The sequence below is a fragment of the Lissotriton vulgaris genome, unplaced genomic scaffold (genome assembly GCF_964263255.1).
Source record: "Lissotriton vulgaris unplaced genomic scaffold, aLisVul1.2 SCAFFOLD_3672, whole genome shotgun sequence".
NCBI lineage: Eukaryota > Metazoa > Chordata > Amphibia > Caudata > Salamandridae > Lissotriton > Lissotriton vulgaris.
In genome coordinates this window covers 94,961-119,344 of record NW_028251097.1, presented here as the reverse complement: position 1 = coordinate 119,344, position 24,384 = coordinate 94,961, and the positions used below count along the sequence as shown (strand labels likewise).

The window sequence follows — 24,384 nt, the reverse complement described above, 5'->3', positions numbered from 1 at the left end:
TCAATAAATATCTGAGCACAGAAAGAGGCCTTTGAATTGTTTTAATCGAGAACCACTACGGTAAAATAGCATTCTTGACTTAGAACATCAAATAAAGCATGTGCTAAGTACCCAAAAACACGAGGGCTTTAGAAACAAAAACAAAAAGCTCAAAATGCCTTAACAAAGAAAGAACAAGGGTTCTGAGGCCCTCCTTTCTAGGTCTGGCAAATTTGTCATTAGTCAAAAGTCACAACATTTCGCTTTAGGCGAATTCCCATAATTTTTTTACATGCTGGAAACAGGTTATAGCTAAAAATGTCTCAAAGCGACTTTTACTCTATTATCAGGGCTTTGCTGGTACATTTGCATCACTAATTTCAAGGAGAGAATGTGCTAGTACAACGAAAGTCATGCGAGATGCTGACATTTCACGCTAAAACGCAAATTCTCAAAATTTCGCAAACTTCATTTGCTTTTAAGTAATTCATGGAGGATGACTCATTAATAATATTGTAGCGAATAATGTAATGTGCAGGTTACTATTGTAGCGTCCAAATTTCACAAATCTGTTAATGACAGCAAGATACAATCACAAAACACTGAAAGTTTGTATGTGTAGGTTTAATTTCTCATCAAATTACTTCAAACTCTAAAAATAAAATCAAAGAGGCCTGTATGGATCTGCAACGCTTTACAACTGTGTTTCAGATGATAAACTAGTGCATGATCTGAGCCAATGTGATATTTCTTCTGAACAAATTTCACACAGGCGTGAAAAAAACTTTTTCGCTTTAGGACCGATAAAAAAAGCCGATATTTTTGCAAAATAAAAGCCATGAATTCAAATCCCGTTTCACGCAGAGTAGCTTTGAAATTAACTTGGCATGTCAGTTCGGTCAAAGCAAGGATAGAAGGGACTGGATGAGCCCCTGGACTGCGAGGTCATGACCTGCTGACCAGAGGTCGTGCACATTCAGGGAGAGAGGAAGGAAGGACGCAGACATTGCTGCGCTCATTTTGTAGAAGGCGGCATATATAATCAGATTTAAGAATATCAAGAGAATATAAATTAGACAGGCTCACCTTTCGGAAAAATCAGAATCGATATATTCACGCGGTCGTTTTCTATCCCTGGGGGTTAGAAGAGAAGGAGAAAACATTGTCAAACAACTATACACACAACATTTTTAAAAACAAAAGGGGCAAGGGCCTTTACAGTGTCATCCCAGAATCCAGGCGCTTTTGAGTTATAAGATCGTACATTTGCAGTATGGAACGCATTATTAGGGCCTAATTATGAGTGGCCCAGAAATATCCGGCACCTGCGAAAACACGTTTGTGAAGGGATCACAATTATAAGTTTGTCGGAGTTTACGGCCCCATTACATTCCCAAGCTCCGGATATCAGATTTTTATATGAGCAAGGACTATGGCATCATCACCCACTGTACCATTCGGAATAGCGCCTTAACGAGTTAACTTGTTCGGAACAATAGTACAGCCTGTGGCATGCTTGGTTGCAATGTAGTCACAAAAATCTTCCCCCTGTGGCGTGCTTAGCTACAAAGTAGTCACAAAAAAGTTCATCCTATGGTGTGCTTGGTTACAATGTAGTCACAAAAAAGTTAAGCCTGTGGCGTGCTTGGTTACAATGTAGTCACAGAAACGTTCAGCCTGTTGCATACTTGGTTACAATCTCATCACAAGCAGAACATTATTACTGCATGCCTGCTTTCAAACAAGACAGAAGTAGTGAAGAAAATTATTGTTTTCATCTATGATTGTTTTTTTTCTCAAGGTACCTATGAACGAAGGTTAACTTGCGAAGTTACAGGCGTACAGAACACCAGGCTAAATAAAGGCACATTCTCCATTTTGTTTTACATAGAATATCATATACTCTTTTTTAGGGCTTGGCCTACATCCCACGAAGTGGGTGTGGCTTCAGAGTCCTTTTGAGAGGACTTCGAAAATCTAACCTACGAATTCCAGAGAAGCGTGTGAATGTTCGTAATTTATGGCAGCTGCATGGCAATTGGCCCTCGCATGGCTGTGTTTTTACAAGGCAGCACGCAATAGGCCATAGTCTGTAGAGTTGCTCCACTTCCTGCATATTCCTTGCGGACACGCGCAGCAGAAGGCTATAATTCATCAATTACCAGCTGTCAGGGACCGCCGCGCAATCACCTCTTTCCAGTTAAAAAAAATGTCAGCTGTGTGTGCGCGCATACTGGCTCCCTGCCAAAGCTTGTGGGCCCGTGGTAATTGAAGTCAGATGCCGGGCGTGCAGAGGCCTCTGACACCGCCTCTCCCAGCCTGCTCCTCACTGCAAATTAGATGAAGCCGACACGTGTTTCGTCACAGCGTGTAGCGGCTGTGACTCATCAGGGCTTTAACGCACTGTGTGCGAAAGGAGGGGTCAATGGCGTGCGCGGTAATCCGGGTTGTGTTCATCCACAACCCGGATGCCGACGGTAACGCCTGCACGGACACGTGTAACCCGTTTCACATCTCTAAGTTGGAGATCTATCTATCTCCACTTGTACCCTCGAGGCGTTTGCGATTACCGCGCACGCCATTGACCCCTCCTTTCGCACACTGTGCGTTTAAGCCCTGATGAGTCACAGCCGCTACACACTGTGACGAAACACGTGTCGGCTTCATCTAATTTTGTCTACCACTTGCTACTTGGGTGTACTGAACATTCATTCCACGATTAAATTCTACAATTTTCACCAGACGAATCTTGTGTATCTTTTCGTTAACATTGCTCAAATTTAAGTCTCCACCTGGAGACAACTCAAATCTTTCGTGTGCACAAGATTTTGTTCATGTTATTCGGTACAGGAGTGGAATCTCCTTACCTTTGCAGGGGTTGGTTTTCCGTTGGGTTTGTTCCCCCGACCTGCTTGCACCGGATTTTGCACTGTCATAGCAACTACCAGAACCAAAGGAACACGCAGAGCGCCATCACTTCCTTGCACATATCCAAACCCATTCTCCCTTGCTCGTCCTTTCAGCCCCCACCGCTGGAATTCGAAGCCGGACCACGACTCCTCCCTGCTGGACGGCCTCCCGGACGAAATCCTCTCAGCCAGGCAGACACTCACTCACTCACCTTCGCCCCTGTCTCGCAGGGAGGCACACCACACCATATCATCTCGCGTGAGTCTCGCCACAGTCCTCCCACTTCTCAGGGCTCACTGCGGCTCACAGATCCTCCGTGGCACCAGGGGCCCAGCGCAGAGCATGGCCGCGGCTGCTCCCCACGGGCCAGGTGGGTCGGATCCCTGGCCGCCATACATGTCCTTTCCGCTCCTCACTGAACCGCCATCCAGCAGGCTCACTGCACACTAAACCGATCCGCGGACAGTGCAGTATCCCCCATTCAGCTTAGGCACTCCAGCCCACCATCTTGGTGCCAGAGGCCACACTCGCTGTTCAGCTCTCCAGTGAATTTCGCCCTCCTCAGTCCGCCACCATCGACAAAACTGCTATCAGCCGCTTCACTGACAGGTCAATTACATTTCCTGTCTTTTTCAGGTGCTGTCAGTGGCCCGATCTGCAGGATAAATGGTGAATGATCTGTCCAGCCAGCAGAGCCTCACTAGATGGTGGCCATCTTGCACCTAGTGACAAGATGCCCCCCCAGTCAATGACATCCTTAATGACATCTCAAGTGACATCTTTGATGATATCAATGATGGCATCACCCGGAGAATGTGAGTGCGGAGTTCAGAGTGCGGAGTTCAGAGTGCGGAGTTCAGAGTGCGGAGTTCAGAGTGCGGAGTTCAGAGTGCGGAGTTCGGAGTTCAGAGTGCGGAGTGCAGATTCAGAGTGCAGATTCAGAGTGCAGATTCAGAGTGCAGATTCAGAGTGCAGATTCAGAGTGCAGATTCAGAGTGCAGAGTGCAGATTCAGAGTGCAGATTCAGAGTGCAGATTCAGAGTGCAGATTCAGAGTGCAGATTCAGAGTGCAGATTCAGAGTGCGGAGTGCAGATTCAGAGTGCAGATTCAGAGTGCAGATTCAGAGTGCAGATTCAGAGTGCAGAGTGCAGATTCAGAGTGCAGATTCAGAGTGCAGATTCAGAGTGCAGATTCAGAGTGCAGATTCAGAGTGCAGATTCAGAGTGCAGATTCAGAGTGCAGAGTGCAGATTCAGAGTGCAGATTCAGAGTGCAGATTCAGAGTGCAGATTCAGAGTGCAGAGTGCAGATTCAGAGTGCAGATTCAGAGTGCAGATTCAGAGTGCAGATTCAGAGTGCAGATGCAGAGTGCAGATGCAGAGTGCAGATTCAGAGTGCAGATTCAGAGTGCAGATTCAGAGTGCAGAGTGCAGATTCAGAGTGCAGATTCAGAGTGCAGATTCAGAGTGCAGATTGTGAGTGCAGATTCAGAGTGCAGATTGTGAGTGCAGATTGTGAGTGCAGATTCAGAGTGCAGATTCAGAGTGCAGATTCAGAGTGCAGATTCAGAGTGCAGATTCAGAGTGCAGATTCAGAGTGCAGATTCAGAGTGCAGATTCAGAGTGCAGATTCAGAGTGCAGATTCAGAGTGCAGATTCAGAGTGCAGAGTGCAGATTCAGAGTGCAGATTCAGAGTGCAGATTCAGAGTGCAGAGTGCAGATTCAGAGTGCAGAGTGCAGATTCAGAGTGCAGATTCAGAGTGCAGATTCAGAGTGCAGATTCAGAGTGCAGATTCAGAGTGCAGATTCAGAGTGCAGATTCAGAGTGCAGATTCAGAGTGCAGATTCAGAGTGCAGAGTGCAGATTCAGAGTGCAGATTCAGAGTGCAGAGTGCAGATTCAGAGTGCAGAGTGCAGATTCAGAGTGCAGAGTGCAGATTCAGAGTGCAGAGTGCAGATTCAGAGTGCAGAGTGCAGATTCAGAGTGCAGAGTGCAGATTCAGAGTGCAGAGTGCAGATTCAGAGTGCAGATTCAGAGTGCAGATTCAGAGTGCAGATACAGAGTGCAGATTCAGAGTGCAGATTCAGAGTGCAGATTCAGAGTGCAGATTCAGAGTGCAGATTGTGAGTGCAGATTGTGAGTGCAGAGTGCAGATTGTGAGTGCAGATTGAGAGTGCAGAGTGCAGATTGAGAGTGCAGAGTGCAGATTGAGAGTGCAGAGTGCAGATTGAGAGTGCAGAGTGCAGATTGAGAGTGCAGAGTGCAGATTGAGAGTGCAGAGTGCAGAGTGCAGATTGAGAGTGCAGAGTGCAGATTGAGAGTGCAGAGTGCAGAGTGCAGATTGAGAGTGCAGAGTGAAGATTGAGAGTGCAGATTGAGAGTGCAGATTGAGAGTGCAGATTCAGAGTGCAGATTCAGAGTGCAGATTCAGAGTGCAGATTCAGAGTGCAGATTCAGAGTGCAGATTCAGAGTGCAGATTCAGAGTGCAGATTCAGAGTGCAGATTCAGAGTGCAGATTCAGAGTGCAGATTCAGAGTGCAGATTCAGAGTGCAGAGTGCAGATTCAGAGTGCAGAGTGCAGATTGAGAGTGCAGAGTGCAGATTGAGAGTGCAGAGTGCAGATTGAGAGTGCAGAGTGTAGATTGAGAGTGCAGATTGAGAGTGCAGAGTGCAGATTGAGAGTGCAGAGTGCAGATTGAGAGTGCAGAGTGCAGATTGAGAGTGCAGATTGAGAGTGCAGAGTTCAGATTGAGAGTGCAGAGTTCAGATTGAGAGTGCAGAGTTCAGATTGAGAGTGCAGAGTTCAGATTGAGAGTGCAGAGTGCAGATTGAGAGTGCAGTTTGTGAATGCAGATTCAGAGTGTGAGTGCAGAGTGTTAGCGCAGAGTGTGAGTGCAGAGTGCAGATTCAGAGTGCAGAGTCAGAGTGCAGATTGTGAGTGCAGATTGTGAGTGCAGAGTGCAAATTCAAAGTGCAGAGTGTGAGTACAGAGTGCAGATTCAGAGTGCAGATTCAGAGTGCAGAGTGTGAGTGCATAGTGCAGATTCAGAGTGCAGATTCAGAGTGCAGGTGCAGATTCAGAGTGCAGGTGCAGAGTGTGAGTGCAGAGTGCAGATTCAGAGTGCAGATTCAGAGTGCAGAGTGTGAGTGCAGAGTGCAGATTCAGAGTGCAGATTCAGAGTGCAGAGTGTGAGTGCAGAGTGTGAGTGCATAGTGCAGATTCAGAGTGCAGAGTGTGAGTGCAGAGTGCAGATTCAGAGTGCAGGTGCAGAGTGTGAGTGCAGAGTGCAGATTCAGAGTGCAGATTCAGAGTGCAGAGTGTGAGTGCATAGTGCAGATTCAGAGTGCAGAATGTGAGTGCAGATTCAGAGTGCAGGTGCAGAGTGTGAGTACAGAGTGCAGATTCAGAGTGCAGATTCAGAGTGCAGAGTGTGAGTGCATAGTGCAGATTCAGAGTGCAGAGTGTGAGTGCAGATTCAGAGTGCAGGTGCAGAGTGTGAGTGCAGGTGCAGAGTGTGAGTGCAGAGTGCAGATTGTGAGTGCAGAGTGCAGATTGTGAGTGCAGAGTGCAGATTCATAGTACAGAGTGCAGATTCTGAGTGCAGATTCTGAGTGCAGAGTGTGAGTGCAGAGTGTGAGTGCAGAGTGTGAGTGCAGAGTGTGAGTGCAGAGTGTGAGTGCAGAGTGTGAGTGCAGAGTGTGAGTGCAGAGTGTGAGTGCAGAGTGTGAGTGCAGAGTGTGAGTGCAGAGTGTGAGTGCAGAGTGTGAGTGCAGAGTGTGAGTGCAGAGTGTGAGTGCAGAGTTCAGAGGGAAGAGTGCAGAGGGAAGAGTGCAGATTCAGAGGGAAGAGTGCAGATTCAGAGTGCAGAGTGCAGATTGTGAGTGCAGAGTGCAGATTGTGAGTGCAGAGTGCAGATTGTGAGTGCAGAGTGCAGGTGCAGAGTGCAGATTCAGAGGGAAGAGTGCAGATTCAGAGGGAAGAGTGCAGATTCAGAGGGAAGAGTGCAGATTCAGAGGGAAGAGTGCAGATTCAGAGGGAAGAGTGCAGATTGTGAGTGCAGAGTGCAGATTCAGAGTGCAGAGTGCAGATTCAGAGTGCAGATTGCAGATTCAGAGTGCAGATTGCAGATTCAGAGTGCAGATTCAGAGTGCAGAGTGCAGAGTGCAGATTCAGAGTGCAGAGCGCAGATTCAGAGTGCAGATTCAGAGTGCAGATTCAGAGTGCAGATTCAGAGTGCAGATTCAGAGTGCAGATTCAGAGTGCAGATTCAGAGTGCAGAGTGCAGATTCAGAGTGCAGAGTGCAGATTCAGAGTGCAGAGTGCAGATTCAGAGTGCAGAGTGCAGATTCAGAGTGCAGAGTGCAGATTCAGAGTGCAGAGTGCAGATTCAGAGTGCAGATTGCAGATTCAGAGTGCAGATTCAGAGTGCAGAGTGCAGATTCAGAGCGCAGAGCGCAGATTCAGAGTGCAGATTCAGAGTGCAGATTCAGAGTGCAGATTCAGAGTGCAGATTCAGAGTGCAGATTCAGAGTGCAGATTCAGAGTGCAGATTCAGAGTGCAGATTCAGAGTGCATATTCAGAGTGCAGAGTGCATATTCAGAGTGCAGAGTGTGAGTGAAGAGTGCATTTGTGAGTGCAGATTGTGAGTGCAGATTCAGAGTGCAGATTCAGAGTGCAGATTGTGAGTGCAGATTGTGAGTGCAGATTCAGAGTGCAGATTCAGAGTGCAGATTCAGAGTGCAGATTCAGAGTGCAGATTCAGAGTGCAGATTCAGAGTGCAGATTCAGAGTGCAGATTCAGAGTGCAGATTCAGAGTGCAGATTCAGAGTGCAGATTCAGAGTGCAGATTCAGAGTGCAGATTCAGAGTGCAGATTCAGAGTGCAGATTCAGAGTGCAGATTCAGAGTGCAGAGTGCATATTCAGAGTGCAGAGTGCATATTCAGAGTGCAGAGTGCATATTCAGAGTGCAGAGTGTGAGTGAAGAGTGCATTTGTGAGTGCAGACTGTGAGTGCAGATTGTGAGTGCAGATTGTGAGTGCAGAGTTCAGGGTGCAGATTCAGAGTGCAGATTCAGAGTGACTGTGAATGCAGAGTTAGTGCAGAGTGATTGCAGAGTGATAGTGACTGCGGAGTGACAGTGACTGCAGTGTATGAGTGTGCAGGGTGAACACATGGATAAAACACATTGCCATTTTGTAGGAGAGTAGGGTCTGCTTTCCTACGGTCACCCCAGATTTTTGCTTTTTGCTTCACTGGTTTTCGACTATGTGGCTGTGGGCCTGCTAATCAGACCCACAGCCTGCTGTTCTCTCTCTAAATTCACAGACAGGTACTTTAGGTGCAACCAAGGCCTACTAGGGGCTGCAGCATATCTTTTGCCACCCCTGGCTGGCCATCTAAACTGACACAACTGGCTGATCACTCAGCTGGGGCAAGGTCATGTAATCACCCCTTGCTTAGATATAGTATACCTATATCTAAACCTATATCTGGACACATATATACCTATAAGTCGCTCCTATGGCAGACCTTAACAATTCTGGAGGCAGAGTGCTTGGTTTTATGTGAGATGGTGCTCTAGCATGAGCTGAGCCTGTCTGCAGCTGTCGGAACCAACTCCCTTAGCTGTTCCGGGATATTGCCATAACATATACTCTTAAGTGCATTGTAATCCTCGCGGTTACTTGCTAACTTTGGTTTGACTTTATCAAAACATGTCGTATAAGGTGTCATACGCTTTGGAATACTACCCCCTCGCCAGTCCTGGCGACGGGGGTAGCATTCCACCCTTCTAGAGGGAGAAGACATGTTACTTTACTTAAACGCGGTTAAATCTAACCAAAGCCCCAGCATCACAAAATGGATGCTGCTGCCACAGACACGAGTCTGGCCTCCTGCAGCTGACCGAAACTCCGGCAGGGGAGGCCTGGACAATAGATATCCTGTCACAGGGAGGTGTCACACCACCCCAGACAGGAGATAGTGGATTGTAGCAGGGAGGGTTGAGTGAAACTAGACACTGCCTGGGGAGCACAAGGCTTCCCATGCATAGTCCAGTTCAAACCGGTGCTGGGGCACTACAGCCCCAGCTCTGGCGCGAAACTGGACAAAGGGAAAGGGGTGTAACCACCCCCTTTCTGAGTTCCACCCAGAGGAGGAACCTAGCAGGTAATCCAGCCCCTTGATTTGGAATAAAGGTAGGAGCTGTGCCCAGGAGCATTAGATTATCCTGAACGAAACTTTGATAAGAACTATGGACCCTTCGACATCCCACTCGACGTGGAAGACTGAAGAATCTCCCTTGTGGTCAAGGAGTGACCACCCTGTGCAAACAGGCACCATCCAGCGCCCAACGGTTTGCTTTGTTGCAGTTCCCGCCGGAACTCGAGCGACAGAGACCGACAAGACCCAGCTTCCCTGACTTCTAACAGCCCGATCCACAGTCCCAGCGAATCGGAGACCCGTGGAGGCGACGTGAAGCGTGGAGCCGGCCATCTTGAAAAGAATGCGAAGTGCTGACCGTGCAGCTCCCGAGGCCCCCTCGAAGCTGTGCATTGGGGGTTGAGAAGCCCCAGCCCCGAGCAGCTTGTGCACCGAAGATCTCCCCTCCACACTCATCGAGTGCTGCGTGGGGCCCTTTTGCATTTTCCTGCTCGACGCGTTGGTCTGGTCGCTTGCCCGTGGCTAGTGGCCCCAGAACCGATGAACCTTGAAATTTACACTGCTAGTCTGGTTGCTCCAGACTTGCCCTCGCTCCCCTGAAAAGGAGCCACCGCTCTGACCTTGCTGGTCCGAGTAAGAAGCGATCTTCCAATCCTGCGTGGTTTGCATTTGCCAAGGCCTGTTAAGTCCGATCTGGAAGCCGACACCGCCGACAGCGAGAGCCTTCGTGGGACAGCTCGTGCTCCACTCCTGGTCATCGTCGATGCCCCAGAGTCCACGTGGCAGAGGAGTCAAGCTTCACGACAACCACCTGATTGCGCCCGACATCGCCTGGTTCCCTCCTGGTTCCTTCCTGGTTCCATCCTGGTCACTGGCTAGTGACCCAGACTCTGTTCCCTCTGCTTTCAGGTACTCTACATCTTCGATCCACCCTTGGATCCAACCGGACTCTTCTCTCCTGGCCGCCTGCAGCATCTTCATCTCCAGGCTCCATAGATCTACACGGCGAAACTCAACACACTTTGGCACCTATGCACCCGCTTCCTGTGGGTGAGGTAACGATCTAACACCGGTGCTCCTGTAGTGGTTTACACCTCTAGTGTCCTAGTTTAAAGTGTGGTAATTCTATTCCAGTCGGAAGACTTCCAAAACAGTAACTCGATAACTTCTACGCGCCATTGACTTTGCATTGGCATATGCTTGTGCTTTAGGCACTGCACCCGTGTCCCGCGGGCCTCTCCCGACTTCATCACTGCTAGTCCCGAGTAGTCCCAGCGATTCACAATGCCCTAGGCCTTACCATTGTTCGAGAGGTGGTACTTATACCACTATTTTAGTATATGGTTTGAGTGGCCACCGGGCCTATCCAAAATTGTGCAACTTTTGAATGTTTAACTGTGCTTTTGTTTAAACGCTTGTGCCTCTGCCCTCATAAAGAGTACAGAGGATTATTCTAGTAATAAATACATATATTTTTATAATATATAACTTGTGTGGTGTCCTTTCATTTTATATTACAGGATTGTATAAGGTAAAACAGCTGGCTTCACATACCCTCTTGAGTTTAGCGTAAGACTGCTTAGTCCATGCTACACCTAGGATAGCTTGTCTATAAGGTGGACTTTACAACCACCACCATAAGGGATTGTTTGTACTGATACAAGGTGCCCACAGAATTGTGGACATCATACATCAGGCCAACTTCTCACACATTTACAATGCCATTACCTCTAACTAAAAAAATCAGAGACCTATTGCATTTCCAATGCTTGTTTAACTAATGTTACAGGCGAAGGAGCCAGCCCCGGGCATCAAAAACAACATACAATAGCTAGGAGGGGCGGATATTTAGGAGGAAGGCCCAAATCCACAATAGATTCAGCTGCCTCCTGCGGGACACTGGATTCTGCCTTATTTTCTTCCACTCAGGAATCGATTTGCCAAAATGTCCTGAAACCAGTTCACAAATTATTGTATTGGCCAATCTGATTTGTCAAAACGGCAGCCTTTCAAACACATGCAGAACATTCCAGAAAGTGCAAAATGCACACAATAGTCATGGGAGGAGTGATGTCATTTTGGTATGGGAAGAAGCAACCCACAAGGGTCGAGAAAAACATGTTTCAGCAGAATGGAGGCTTTCTACACACACCTATTTCCCTTGATCGAATGTTGGGGCAGGTATACACACACACATACAATCTCGGATGAGATGCATTATATCATATAAATAACAGGTCCACTAGTTTCTGTGAGACCTCATTATGAATCATGTTTATTCAAAGAGAACAGAATAGATTGCGGTTTCCTCCAATGAATTCCCTGTGTTTATGATTTAATATTCATGGAAACAAATGTACAAAAATAGACACTATGATCTATGTTCTTTACAGGTGGGCACATTAAGACGTTCCAAGAGCATGGAGAGTTGGTTTGGCATATCGCATTTTAGGTAAGCATAACCTATACCAAGGAAATTAAGCACAATTTTTGTTATGCCTTTACATGTAGTTTTGAATGTTGTTATTTGACTTCCAAGAGTAGACGAACCCCTTTGAAGATACTTGGGTCGTTGAACACCTGACCGCCCGGTTCCTGTGGTGGCCAATATATTTACATATATTTTCTTCACGTAAGAAGAGAGACTATCCAACTAGGGTTCTGATGAATGCCTCCAAATCTCTTTAGAGGACCAACCTATGGCAGAAACATGTTGACCTATATGTAGGGATATATTAGTTTAATCCATAGTCCTGTTGTTTTTTTCACTGTGTCCCTGCAGCCACCCAATAAAGATTTAGTGGACCCAGAGACATTTTTAATCTCTCACACTTTTTTGCACTCTGCCCCTCTTTCACCACTATCCATACACTCATCTTGAGAAAGCACCTCAGCTCCTCCCCTTGGGGGAGGAAAACCATATGATGAAGCATGTCACCTAACGGTGAACGAGGGCTCTTGTCCTGAAGGAAATTTCTCCTTCTGGCTTTTTAGGTCTCGCGACCTATCAATGCGCGCATGCGCATTGAGCGGAGCGAGAATTCAAGTGCTCAAAATGCTCGTCAAACCAAGGGTTTTGTTCGTGCGGTTTTCTTTAAGTTCACGTGAATCACATGACCAAACAAGCACGCGCATCAGCCTCCCTCCCTCCCTCCTAATTGCATTTTTTCACGCCCGCACAGCACATCAAAGGGCTTCTCCCAGCGTGTGCTGTGCGGCTTCTCCTCCCCTAATTATTCATGGCTGGCCGGTGGCCGGCCGTACTTTCAGTTTCCCGGCCGCTCTTGTTTTTGTAAAGCACTGTAGTTAAACGAAACCCTTTATATTGCTTGTTCTTCTGTAAGGCCTTTTCTTGCATACGTCTCTATGCTGCCACTTAACTTTACTTCTGAGCTCCGGATTCAGAGTGCAGAGTCAGAGTGCAGATTGTGAGTGCAGATTGTGAGTGCAGAGTGCAAATTCAAAGTGCAGAGTGTGAGTACAGAGTGCAGATTCAGAGTGCAGATTCAGAGTGCAGAGTGTGAGTGCATAGTGCAGATTCAGAGTGCAGATTCAGAGTGCAGGTGCAGATTCAGAGTGCAGGTGCAGAGTGTGAGTGCAGAGTGCAGATTCAGAGTGCAGAGTGTGAGGGCATAGTGCAGATTCAGAGTGCAGAGTGTGAGTGCAGATTCAGAGTGCAGGTGCAGAGTGTGAGTGCAGAGTGCAGATTCAGAGTGCAGGTGCAGAGTGTGAGTGCAGAGTGCAGATTCAGAGTGCAGATTCAGAGTGCAGAGTGTGAGTGCATAGTGCAGAATGTGAGTGCAGATTCAGAGTGCAGGTGCAGAGTGTGAGTACAGAGTGCAGATTCAGAGTGCAGATTCAGAGTGCAGATTCAGAGTGCAGAGTGTGAGTGCATAGTGCAGATTCAGAGTGCAGAGTGTGAGTGCAGATTCAGAGTGCAGGTGCAGAGTGTGAGTGCAGAGTGCAGATTGTGAGTGCAGAGTGCAGATTGTGAGTGCAGAGTGCAGATTCATAGTGCAGAGTGTGAGTACAGAGTGCAGAGTGTGAGTGCAGAGTGTGAGTGCAGAGTGTGAGTGCAGAGTGTGAGTGCAGAGTGTGAGTGCAGAGTGTGAGTGCAGAGTGTGAGTGCAGAGTTCAGAGGGAAGAGTGCAGAGGGAAGAGTGCAGAGGGAAGAGTGCAGAGGGAAGAGTGCAGAGGGAAGAGTGCAGAGGGAAGAGTGCAGATTCAGAGGGAAGAGTGCAGATTCAGAGGGAAGAGTGCAGATTCAGAGTGCAGAGTGCAGATTGTGAGTGCAGAGTGCAGATTGTGAGTGCAGAGTGCAGATTGTGAGTGCAGAGTGCAGATTCAGAGTGCAGATTCAGAGTGCAGAGTGCAGAGTGCAGATTCAGAGGGAAGAGTGCAGATTCAGAGGGAAGAGTGCAGATTCAGAGGGAAGAGTGCAGATTCAGAGGGAAGAGTGCAGATTGTGAGTGCAGAGTGCAGATTCAGAGTGCAGAGTGCAGATTCAGAGTGCAGAGTGCAGATTCAGAGTGCAGATTGCAGATTCAGAGTGCAGATTGCAGATTCAGAGTGCAGATTCAGAGTGCAGATTGCAGATTCAGAGTGCAGATTGCAGATTCAGAGTGCAGATTCAGAGTGCAGAGTGCAGATTCAGAGTGCAGAGCGCAGAGCGCAGATTCAGAGTGCAGATTCAGAGTGCAGATTCAGAGTGCAGATTCAGAGTGCAGATTCAGAGTGCAGAGTGCAGATTCAGAGTGCAGAGTGCAGATTCAGAGTGCAGAGTGCAGATTCAGAGTGCAGAGTGCAGATTCAGAGTGCAGATTCAGAGTGCAGATTGCAGATTCAGAGTGCAGATTCAGAGTGCAGAGTGCAGATTCAGAGCGCAGAGCGCAGATTCAGAGTGCAGATTCAGAGTGCAGATTCAGAGTGCAGATTCAGAGTGCAGATTCAGAGTGCAGATTCAGAGTGCAGATTCAGAGTGCAGATTCAGAGTGCAGATTCAGAGTGCAGATTCAGAGTGCAGATTCAGAGTGCAGATTCAGAGTGCAGATTCAGAGTGCAGAGTGCATATTCAGAGTGCAGAGTGTGAGTGAAGAGTGCATTTGTGAGTGCAGACTGTGAGTGCAGATTGTGAGTGCAGATTCAGAGTGCAGATTGTGAGTGCAGATTCAGAGTGCAGATTGTGAGTGCAGATTGTGAGTGCAGATTGTGAGTGCAGATTCAGAGTGCAGATTCAGAGTGCAGATTCAGAGTGCAGATTCAGAGTGCAGATTCAGAGTGCAGATTCAGAGTGCAGATTCAGAGTGCAGATTCAGAGTGCAGATTCAGAGTGCAGATTCAGAGTGCAGATTCAGAGTGCAGATTCAGAGTGCAGATTCAGAGTGCAGATTCAGAGTGCAGATTCAGAGTGCAGATTCAGAGTGCAGAGTGCATATTCAGAGTGCAGAGTGTGAGTGAAGAGTGCATTTGTGAGTGCAGACTGTGAGTGCAGATTGTGAGTGCAGAGTTCAGGGTGCAGATTCAGAGTGCAGATTCAGAGTGACTGTGAATGCAGAGTTAGTGCAGAGTGATTGCAGAGTGATAGTGACTGCGGAGTGACAGTGACTGCAGTGTATGAGTGTGCAGGGTGAACACATGGATAAAACACATTGCCATTTTGTAGGAGAGTAGGGTCTGCTTTCCTACGGTCACCCCAGATTTTTGCATTTTGCTTCACTGGTTTTCGACTATGTGGCTGTGGGCCTGCTAATCAGACCCACAGCCTGCTGTTCTCTCTCTAAATTCACAGACAGGTACTTTAGGTGCAACCAAGGCCTACTAGGGGCTGCAGCATATCTTTTGCCACCCCTGGCTGGCCATCTAAACTGACACAACTGGCTGATCACTCAGCTGGGGCAAGGTCATGTAATCACCCCTTGCTTAGATATAGTATACCTATATCTAAACCTATATCTGGACACATATATACCTATAAGTCGCTCCTATGGCAGACCTTAACAATTCTGGAGGCAGAGTGCTTGGTTTTATGTGAGATGGTGCTCTAGCATGAGCTGAGCCTGTCTGCAGCTGTCGGAACCAACTCCCTTAGCTGTTCCGGGATATTGCCATAACATATACTCTTAAGTGCATTATAATCCTCGCGGTTACTTGCTAACTTTGGTTTGACTTTATCAAAACATGTCGTATAAGGTGTCATACGCTTTGGAATACTACCCCCTCGCCAGTCCTGGCGACGGGGGTAGCATTCCACCCTTCTAGAGGGAGAAGACATGTTACTTTACTTAAACGCGGTTAAATCTAACCAAAGCCCCAGCATCACAAAATGGATGCTGCTGCCACAGACACGAGTCTGGCCTCCTGCAGCTGACCAAAACTCCGGCAGGGGAGGCCTGGACAATAGATATCCTGTCACAGGGAGGTGTCACACCACCCCAGACAGGAGATAGTGGATTGTAGCAGGGAGGGTTGAGTGAAACTAGACACTGCCTGGGGAGCACAAGGCTTCCCATGCATAGTCCAGGTCAAACCGGTGCTGGGGCACTACAGCCCCAGCTCTGGCGCGAAACTGGACAAAGGGAAAGGGGTGTAACCACCCCCTTTCTGAGTTCCACCCAGAGGAGGAACCTAGCAGGTAATCCAGCCCCTTGATTTGGAATAAAGGTAGGAGCTGTGCCCAGGAGCATTAGATTATCCTGAACGAAACTTTGATAAGAACTCTGGACCCTTCGACATCCCACTCGACGTGGAAGACTGAAGAATCTCCCTTGTGGTCAAGGAGTGACCACCCTGTGCAAACAGGCACCATCCAGCGCCCAACGGTTTGCTTTGTTGCAGTTCCCGCCGGAACTCGAGCGACAGAGACCGACAAGACCCAGCTTCCCTGACTTCTAACAGCCCGATCCACAGTCCCAGCGAATCGGAGACCCGTGGAGGCGACGTGAAGCGTGGAGCCGGCCATCTTGAAAAGAATGCGAAGTGCTGACCGTGCAGCTCCCGAGGCCCCCTCGAAGCTGTGCATTGGGGGTTGAGAAGCCCCAGCCCCGAGCAGCTTGTGCACCGAAGATCTCCCCTCCACACTCATCGAGTGCTGCGTGGGGCCCTTTTGCATTTTCCTGCTCGACGCGTTGGTCCGGTCGCTTGCCCGTGGCTAGTGGCCCCAGAACCGATGAACCTTGAAATTTACACTGCTAGTCTGGTTGCTCCAGACTTGCCCTCGCTCCCCTGAAAAGGAGCCACCGCTCTGACCTTGCTGGTCCGAGTAAGAAGCGATCTTCCAATCCTGCGTGGTTTGCATTTGCCAAGGCCTGTTAAGTCCGATCCGGAAGCCGACACCGCCGACAGCGAGAGCCTTCGTGGGACAGCTCGTGCTCCACTCCTGGTCATCGTCGATGCCCCAGAGTCCACGTGGCAGAGGAGTCAAGCTTCACGACAACCACCTGATTGCGCCCGACATCGCCTGGTTCCCTCCTGGTTCCTTCCTGGTTCCATCCTGGTCACTGGCTAGTGACCCAGACTCTGTTCCCTCTGCTTTCAGGTACTCTACATCTTCGATCCACCCTTGGATCCAACCGGACTCTTCTCTCCTGGCCGCCTGCAGCATCTTCATCTACAGGCTCCATAGATCTACACGGCGAAACTCAACACACTTTGGCACCTATGCACCCGCTTCCTGTGGGTGAGGTAACGATCTAACACCGGTGCTCCTGTAGTGGTTTACACCTCTAGTGTCCTAGTTTAAAGTGTGGTAATTCTATTCCAGTCGGAAGACTTCCAAAACAGTAACTCGATAACTTCTACGCGCCATTGACTTTGCATTGGCATATGCTTGTGCTTTAGGCACTGCACCCGTGTCCCGCGGGCCTCTCCCGACTTCATCACTGCTAGTCCCGAGTAGTCCCAGCGATTCACAATGCCCTAGGCCTTACCATTGTTCGAGAGGTGGTACTTATACCACTATTTTAGTATATGGTTTGAGTGGCCACCGGGCCTATCCAAAATTGTGCAACTTTTGAATGTTTAACTGTGCTTTTGTTTAAACGCTTGTGCCTCTGCCCTCATAAAGAGTACAGAGGATTATTCTAGTAATAAATACATATATTTTTATAATATATAACTTGTGTGGTGTCCTTTCATTTTATATTACAGGATTGTATAAGGTAAAACAGCTGGCTTCACATACCCTCTTGAGTTTAGCGTAAGACTGCTTAGTCCATGCTACACCTAGGATAGCTTGTCTATAAGGTTGACTTTACAACCACCACCATAAGGGATTGTTTGTACTGATACAAGGTGCCCACAGAATTGTGGACATCATACATCAGGCCAACTTCTCACACATTTACAATGCCATTACCTCTAACTAAAAAAAATCAGAGACCTATTGCATTTCCAATGCTTGTTTAACTAATGTTACAGGCGAAGGAGCCAGCCCCGGGCATCAAAAACAACATACAATAGCTAGGAGGGGTGGATATTTAGGAGGAAGGCCCAAATCCACAATAGATTCAGCTGCCTCCTGCGGGACACTGGATTCTGCCTTATTTTCTTCCACTCAGGAATCGATTTGCCAAAATGTCCTGAAACCAGTTCACAAATTATTGTATTGGCCAATCTGATTTGTCAAAACGGCAGCCTTTCAAACACATGCAGAACATTCCAGAAAGTGCAAAATGCACACAATAGTCATGGGAGGAGTGATGTCATTTTGGTATGGGAAGAAGCAACCCACAAGGGTGGAGAAAAACATGTTTCAGCAGAATGGAGGCTTTCTACACACACCTATTTCCCTTGATCGAATGTTGGGGCAGGTATACACACACATACAATCTCGGATGAGATGCATTATATCATATAAATAACAGGTCCACTAGTTTCTGTGAGACCTCATTATGAATCATGTTTATTCAAAGAGAACAGAATAGATTGCGGTTTCCTCCAATGAATTCCCTGTGTTTATGATTTAATATTCATGGAAACAAATGTACAAAAATAGACACTATGATCTATGTTCTTTATAGGTGGGCACATTAAGACGTTCCAAGAGCATGGAGAGTTGGTTTGGCATATCGCATTTTAGGTAAGCATAACCTATACCAAGGAAATTAAGCACAATTTTTGTTATGCCTTTACATGTAGTTTTGAATGTTGTTATTTGACTTCCAAGAGTAGACGAACCCCTTTGAAGATACTTGGGTCGTTGAACACCTGACCGCCCGGTTCCTGTGGTGGCCAATATATTTACATATATTTTCTTCACGTAAGAAGAGAGACTATCCAACTAGGGTTCTGATGAATGCCTCCAAATCTCTTTAGAGGACCAACCTATGGCAGAAACATGTTGACCTATATGTAGGGATATATTAGTTTAATCCATAGTCCTGTTGTTTTTTTCACTGTGTCCCTGCAGCCACCCAATAAAGATTTAGTGGACCCAGAGACATTTTTAATCTCTCACACTTTTTTGCACTCTGCCCCTCTTTCACCACTATCCATACACTCATCTTGAGAAAGCACCTCAGCTCCTCCCCTTGGGGGAGGAAAACCATATGATGAAGCATGTCACCTAACGGTGAACGAGGGCTCTTGTCCTGAAGGAAATTTCTCCTTCTGGCTTTTTAGGTCTCGCGACCTATCAATGCGCGCATGCGCATTGAGCGGAGCGAGAATTCAAGTGCTCAAAATGCTCGTCAAACCAAGGGTTTTGTTCGTGCGGTTTTCTTTAAGTTCACGTGAATCACATGACCAAACAAGCACGCGCATCAGCCTCCCTCCCTCCCTCCTAATTGCATTTTTTCACGCCCGCACAGCACATCAAAGGGCTTCTCCCAGCGTGTGCTGTGCGGCTTCTCCTCCCCTAATTATTCATGGCTGGCCGGTGGCCGGCCGTACTTTCAGTTTCCCGGCCGCTCTTGTTTTTGTAAAGCACTGTAGTTAAACGAAACCCTTTATATTGCTTGTTCTTCTGTAAGGCCTTTTCTTGCATACGTCTCTATGCTGCCACTTAACTTTACTTCTGAGCTCCGGCAGCCGCATGGTGAGAGTGGCCTTATGGAAATAACCGTTTCAGTGATTAGCCATACCCAGAAGCGGTGGGTTTGTTGTGATGGGGCGAATATTCTATGCTGCCACTTAACTTTACTTCTGAGCTCCGGCAGCCGCATGGTGAGAGTGGCCTTGATGGAAATAAGCGGTTTCAGTGATTAGCCATACCCAGAAGCGGTGGGTTTGTTGTGATGGGGCGAATATTTTAATGCCTAACACTTCTGAGTGAACTCTGTCACACTCCTTTATCCCTCATGGCGGATGGCGTTTAAACGTCCTCATGTCCGTGCAGGTGCAGACTTGTCCAGATTGTTTTTCCTTTCATGTTGCTGTCATGATTGCTGCTCATGGTGTAAACCACTGAATGGTCTCCATGATTCTAGCCTTTTCATGACTCACATGTGGCTTCTTAAACGGGTGGATTGAAACATTCGATTTGCCTAGTTTATTTTCGTACACGTTTTTGGACCGACTTGACCGTGCTACTGACTTTAGTACCTATTGTTCTCAATGCTTTCAAAATTATATAGGTTGAGATTTTGCTCCACCCAAGAAACTATTTCCTCTCACACCTCCTAATTCTTTCTGTTTTGTGTATGACACCGCCTCCTGTGGATTGCTTCCAATGCAAAGCATGGGGGACTAATTTGCATCTCAAAAATGCACTGAATCATCGTACTTAAATTATCACGTAGCTACATTGCACATAGAAAGCTATTTATAATTTTTTTTAACTGTAGCAGGCTTTATTAAATATTTTTAGTGAGCACTCCAAATAGAAGCTCGACCTCTTTAGCTTTTCTTAATAGTGCTGGTGATAGTGTGATATCCGCAGCAGGTGCAGATCTTTTCCCTTCCACATTGTCAACAGTTATTGCGGTAAACTGAGGGAGCGATTTCAGATATTTGAGTGCCTAGCACAGCGTGTAACACTAGCCTGCTGTGCATTTGTGATGCTCGCATCCAGGGGCATGTAGTTCAATTTGGAAACAGTGAGCAAGGTTTACCTCTAATGCTTCTGTCGGGCTCTGTCTGAAAATAAATCTCTACTCCGAGAAATATTGGGTTCAAAGAATTCACTTTCGTCGCACAGGCGCTCTACTTACCCTGCACCAGAAAAGATCATATGATACGGCCCCTATGAGACCATGTTATGCTGTCTTGAATGAAAGGTCTACTAATGTGGGTGCATGCTCGACTCTGCGTAAGAACGCAGATTCTGGAGTATTCACCCTGCAGGTCACCAGCACCACTGTCTGCGACACAGCCTTCTTCTTAGCTATGACTGTCAAACCCTTCAAGAATTCCATGTCTGCTCCCTCTCTGTGCTTCTCTCCCCTGCTGCACTCTCGTGCTCTCTAGAGATGTGGCCTAACGACCAGAGCTGCCATCTAAGTCACGTAAATACAAAACATGTTGCATTCCAAAATGCTATAGGTGTCACGTTCGCGAAAGTTATAACTATTGGCATTGTAAATGACAAAACTATCAATTTAGCTATTTTAAAAACCAACACATAAATAAAATATTTGCCATTTACAAGACTAATAGCTAAAACTTTCCTACTGCGAGACCTATTGGAAACGCCAGTTCTTGTTTTTTCTGACATTACACAACTTCTACCTTTCTTTCTCTTTCCTACATATAGCAGGACATACTCTGTGTGATAATAAGCATAGCCAAGACGTGCCTGGCAAAGTCTCAAGTCACTTGCAGAAAGAGGCTGGTCGGGGAAAGCCAATGGTTGAAAGGAGCGGGTTTAAAGTTTACTCAATGAATATTGTTAGCAAATGGTCAATTAACAGCAGTGCTAAAAAGAGGAGTGCTGTGAGCAAATAAATTGCTAATTTGCATCAAAAGGGCGGCTACAGAAGCTACAGAACATTAAACTGAAACAAGTGCACAGCGAAGTGTATTTTACAAGAATTCTGCCAGATTTCAAAGGACATTTTACTTACCCAATATTGGGACTTCCCTTAAACACTTCGCTGCGGCCGGAATTCCCCCGCAGTACTGAAGAATTCCACGTGTGCGTGGTTCGGACAGCCCCCTGCCATCCTCCGCACATGCCCACTGTGACGTCAGATGGCGGGGGCCGTCCGCACACGGAAGAGGCTAATGAATTGTTCTCATTGTGGATTTAAACGTTAACAAATTAACCGCTCAAGGTGTTAATTCTATAAACTATATTCACAAGGGATTACAATGCACATCAACATCTTCTCCAGTGCACAGCTTCTTAAGTCGTGCCCCAGTTCTCAGTCACAGCTCGGCTTAGCAGTTTTTTGCCCAGGTGATTGGGTCACAGTCAGACAGAGAGCACTTGAGGACTGGAGTAGGCCAATAAGTTAATCAAACAACCTGGGAACTGACATAAGGGCAACATGCATTGTTTTCTCTCCTGTCGAGCTCCTCCTTGTGAGAATTCACATGACCAGAAAAGAATGCACAGCTGTACCAGCAGGGAAATCAGGTCAATGTTTGAGTTCAAGGAAGGCTAATGGGCTAGAAGACCTAGATCAGGGGTCCATAATCTTTTCTGCAATAAGAGCTACTTAACTTCAGTGAAAATCATCACGAGCTACTATGTCTCTCCCTATATAGTGTTTTTTCTCTCCGACTCTCATAATTCTACTTTACAAGGTCCGTGCAATGTTAGACTAATGTTCTGATTTGTTACCTTTGCTTCACATTGTAAAGCGCTCTGATATCCTTCGGGATCAAGTTTGCGCTATATAAAACTTTATAAATAAATATACATTACCAGCAGTGATGGCCTCAGTTCATCAAGGCACATATGCCAGCACTAATGTCAAAAAAGTGTTGTCAATGTGAAATGTCTATAAGTGGGTAATCCATAACAGCCATAGCTGCAATGCCCCTGGCACCTAGGTAATAATAATAAAAGTGTCCCAGAGGCTGCCTAATTTATCACAATTATTTGCCTTAACCCCTTCCATGCTGATGACGGCCCCCAGTGGTCATGCATCACGGTGCTCGTATGCTGATGACGGCTAGGGGCCGTCATGAACCCGCCCACTTTTAAAAACGGCCGCACAGGCGCAGAATCGTGGCCGCGCCAAAGGGGTTAAACATAGTTTGGAAATTCAACAATTGTTCTTCTAATATAAGCTTATGAGTTTTAAAATTAGACAGACATATCCAATACATGCGTTTAAATGTTGTTACACCAATCATAAAAGCTACTAATTTAATAGGCAGGGCTACTAACAGGAGAGCTACTTATGGAGACCTGGGGAGCGTGAGGTAGCTTGCGAGCTATTGGTTAGAGTAGCCTGACCTAGATGGAGTCCAGACCACTGATAAACATTTAAATCTTGTTTATAGCATTCTGTGATGGGAACAAGCTTGTCAGGGGCTGAGGGTATTTGTGACTGTGGCCCTTACATATCAACGCATTTCCCCAAAGATACAGAATAGGCAGACTTAATTGAAACATCAAGCCCCTAGCCTTGTAATAAGTGCCTCTACTTAATCAAGATCATAGGTGAATCAGGGAAAACAAAAAGACCCACACAATGCATCTTGTGTGCACTTCACTTTGCCCACCGGCGTAACTTTTAGGTAGAAGCCTACAAGACAGTGAAGCTGCCTGGTTTGCTTAAGACTTTATGTGGGCATTCTGAACGCTTCCCTGGTAATGCACTCAGTCTTTGCTGATCATTGGCTTTGTGGTTTGTAACTCACATTTTGTGGCTTTCAATTTGCTGGCATTATTTGTTTTAGTCTGTTCAACTTGAGTTCGTCCATCCTGTTGCCCAAACTTTGTTTACTGCGTTCTTCCACAAACTCATTTTCTGTAAACAGGCATTTCAATCTTGTTCTTATGTTGTCACATTTGCTGTGCATCTAAAGACAGAGGTCAAATGTCAAACTCGGTCTTCCAAGGGAGCTTGGTGGTGTTTTCTCGGACTTCAAAGTGAGAGAATTTATGTTACAATCCTGCTGAGTATCCATGAGAGAGGAGAGGGTGTAAGATTTTTTTTAGCACATAAAAAAATTAACTGTGCTGATGTTTTAGAATATAACAGACTTAGTACAAATTAAGCACTTTTTGTAATGCTGAAGTGTGGTGGGAACAAACATTTGAATACGATCAAAACACATCAATACACTACATGACATTTGCACACATTATCGTTTGTATGCATTAAAACCATATTTTGGTGCAAACGTAACGGTAATTTCAATCGAAGATGTGTTGTCTGTAATGACAGTGCACTACCACACCATAAATACTCCACACTATGCCACTCCACTCTATGCCCTTCCACTCTATGCCACGCCTTTCCATTCTACGACATTCCACTTCGCTCTATGACAGTCAATCCACTCTACGCCCCTCCACTCTAAGACACTTTACGAAATACCACACAACTCAACGTCACTCGCTCCACAACATAACACGCCACTCTACTCTACCCTGCTGCCCTCCACAACACTTAACCCCACTCCAATCTATCCACTCCACCCCAATTTACCCCACTCAACCCAAAATACCCCACCCCAATCTACCCGCTCCACTACAATCTACCCCGCTCCACTACAATCTACCCCACTCCACTATAATCAATTCTACCCCACTCCACCCAGTCTACTCCACTTCAATCTATCCCACACCACTTAATAAACCCTAATCAACCCCACTCCACCCCAATCTACCACACTCCACTCAAATAATCGAAACTCTGCTCTAATCTGCCCCACTCCATTCTACCTCAAACCACCCAACTTCAATCTACCCAACTCCACCCTACCCCTATGTACTACACTCCAATCTACCTCACTACACTCCAATCTACTCCAGTACAATGTACCCCCACTCCATTCCACCTTACCCAACTCCACCCACTTCAAACTCCACTGCAATCTACGCAACTCCTCACAACTCTAATCTCCCCCACCCCACATGCACTCCCCTCCAAAGAATACATCCTTCTGGGAGACCTCAACTTTCACCTTGAAAAGATCAACGACCGCAACACCGCCACCCTCTCGGACAACCTCGCCAACCTCGGACTTAAACAACTGGTCACTTCCCCCACCCACATCGCAGGTCACACTCTCGACCCCATCTTCACCTCCAGCAACCATGTCTCCTTCAGCCACACTACGGATCTCCTCTGGACCGACCACAGCTGCGTTCACTTCACCTACAACAAGCCGAAACCCATCATCCACCTCCAACCAAATCTACAAAGAAACTGGAACAAAATCACCACAGAACAGATCTCCACATCGCTCCTTCAAACCTCCCCAGCCCTC

At 47.0% G+C, this 24,384-nt stretch overlaps 1 long non-coding RNA gene across 1 annotated transcript in view; it reads right to left on the bottom strand.

Moving 5' to 3' along the window:
- Positions 1-1,065: 1,065 nt before the first annotated feature.
- Positions 1,066-24,384, bottom strand: part of LOC147663029 (uncharacterized) — a 45,075-nt gene continuing 21,756 nt past the window's right edge. Inside the window, exon 3 of the long non-coding RNA XR_015305442.1 lies at positions 1,066-1,113. This is a non-coding gene — a long non-coding RNA (uncharacterized LOC147663029). The remainder of the gene's footprint in view (positions 1,114-24,384) is intronic.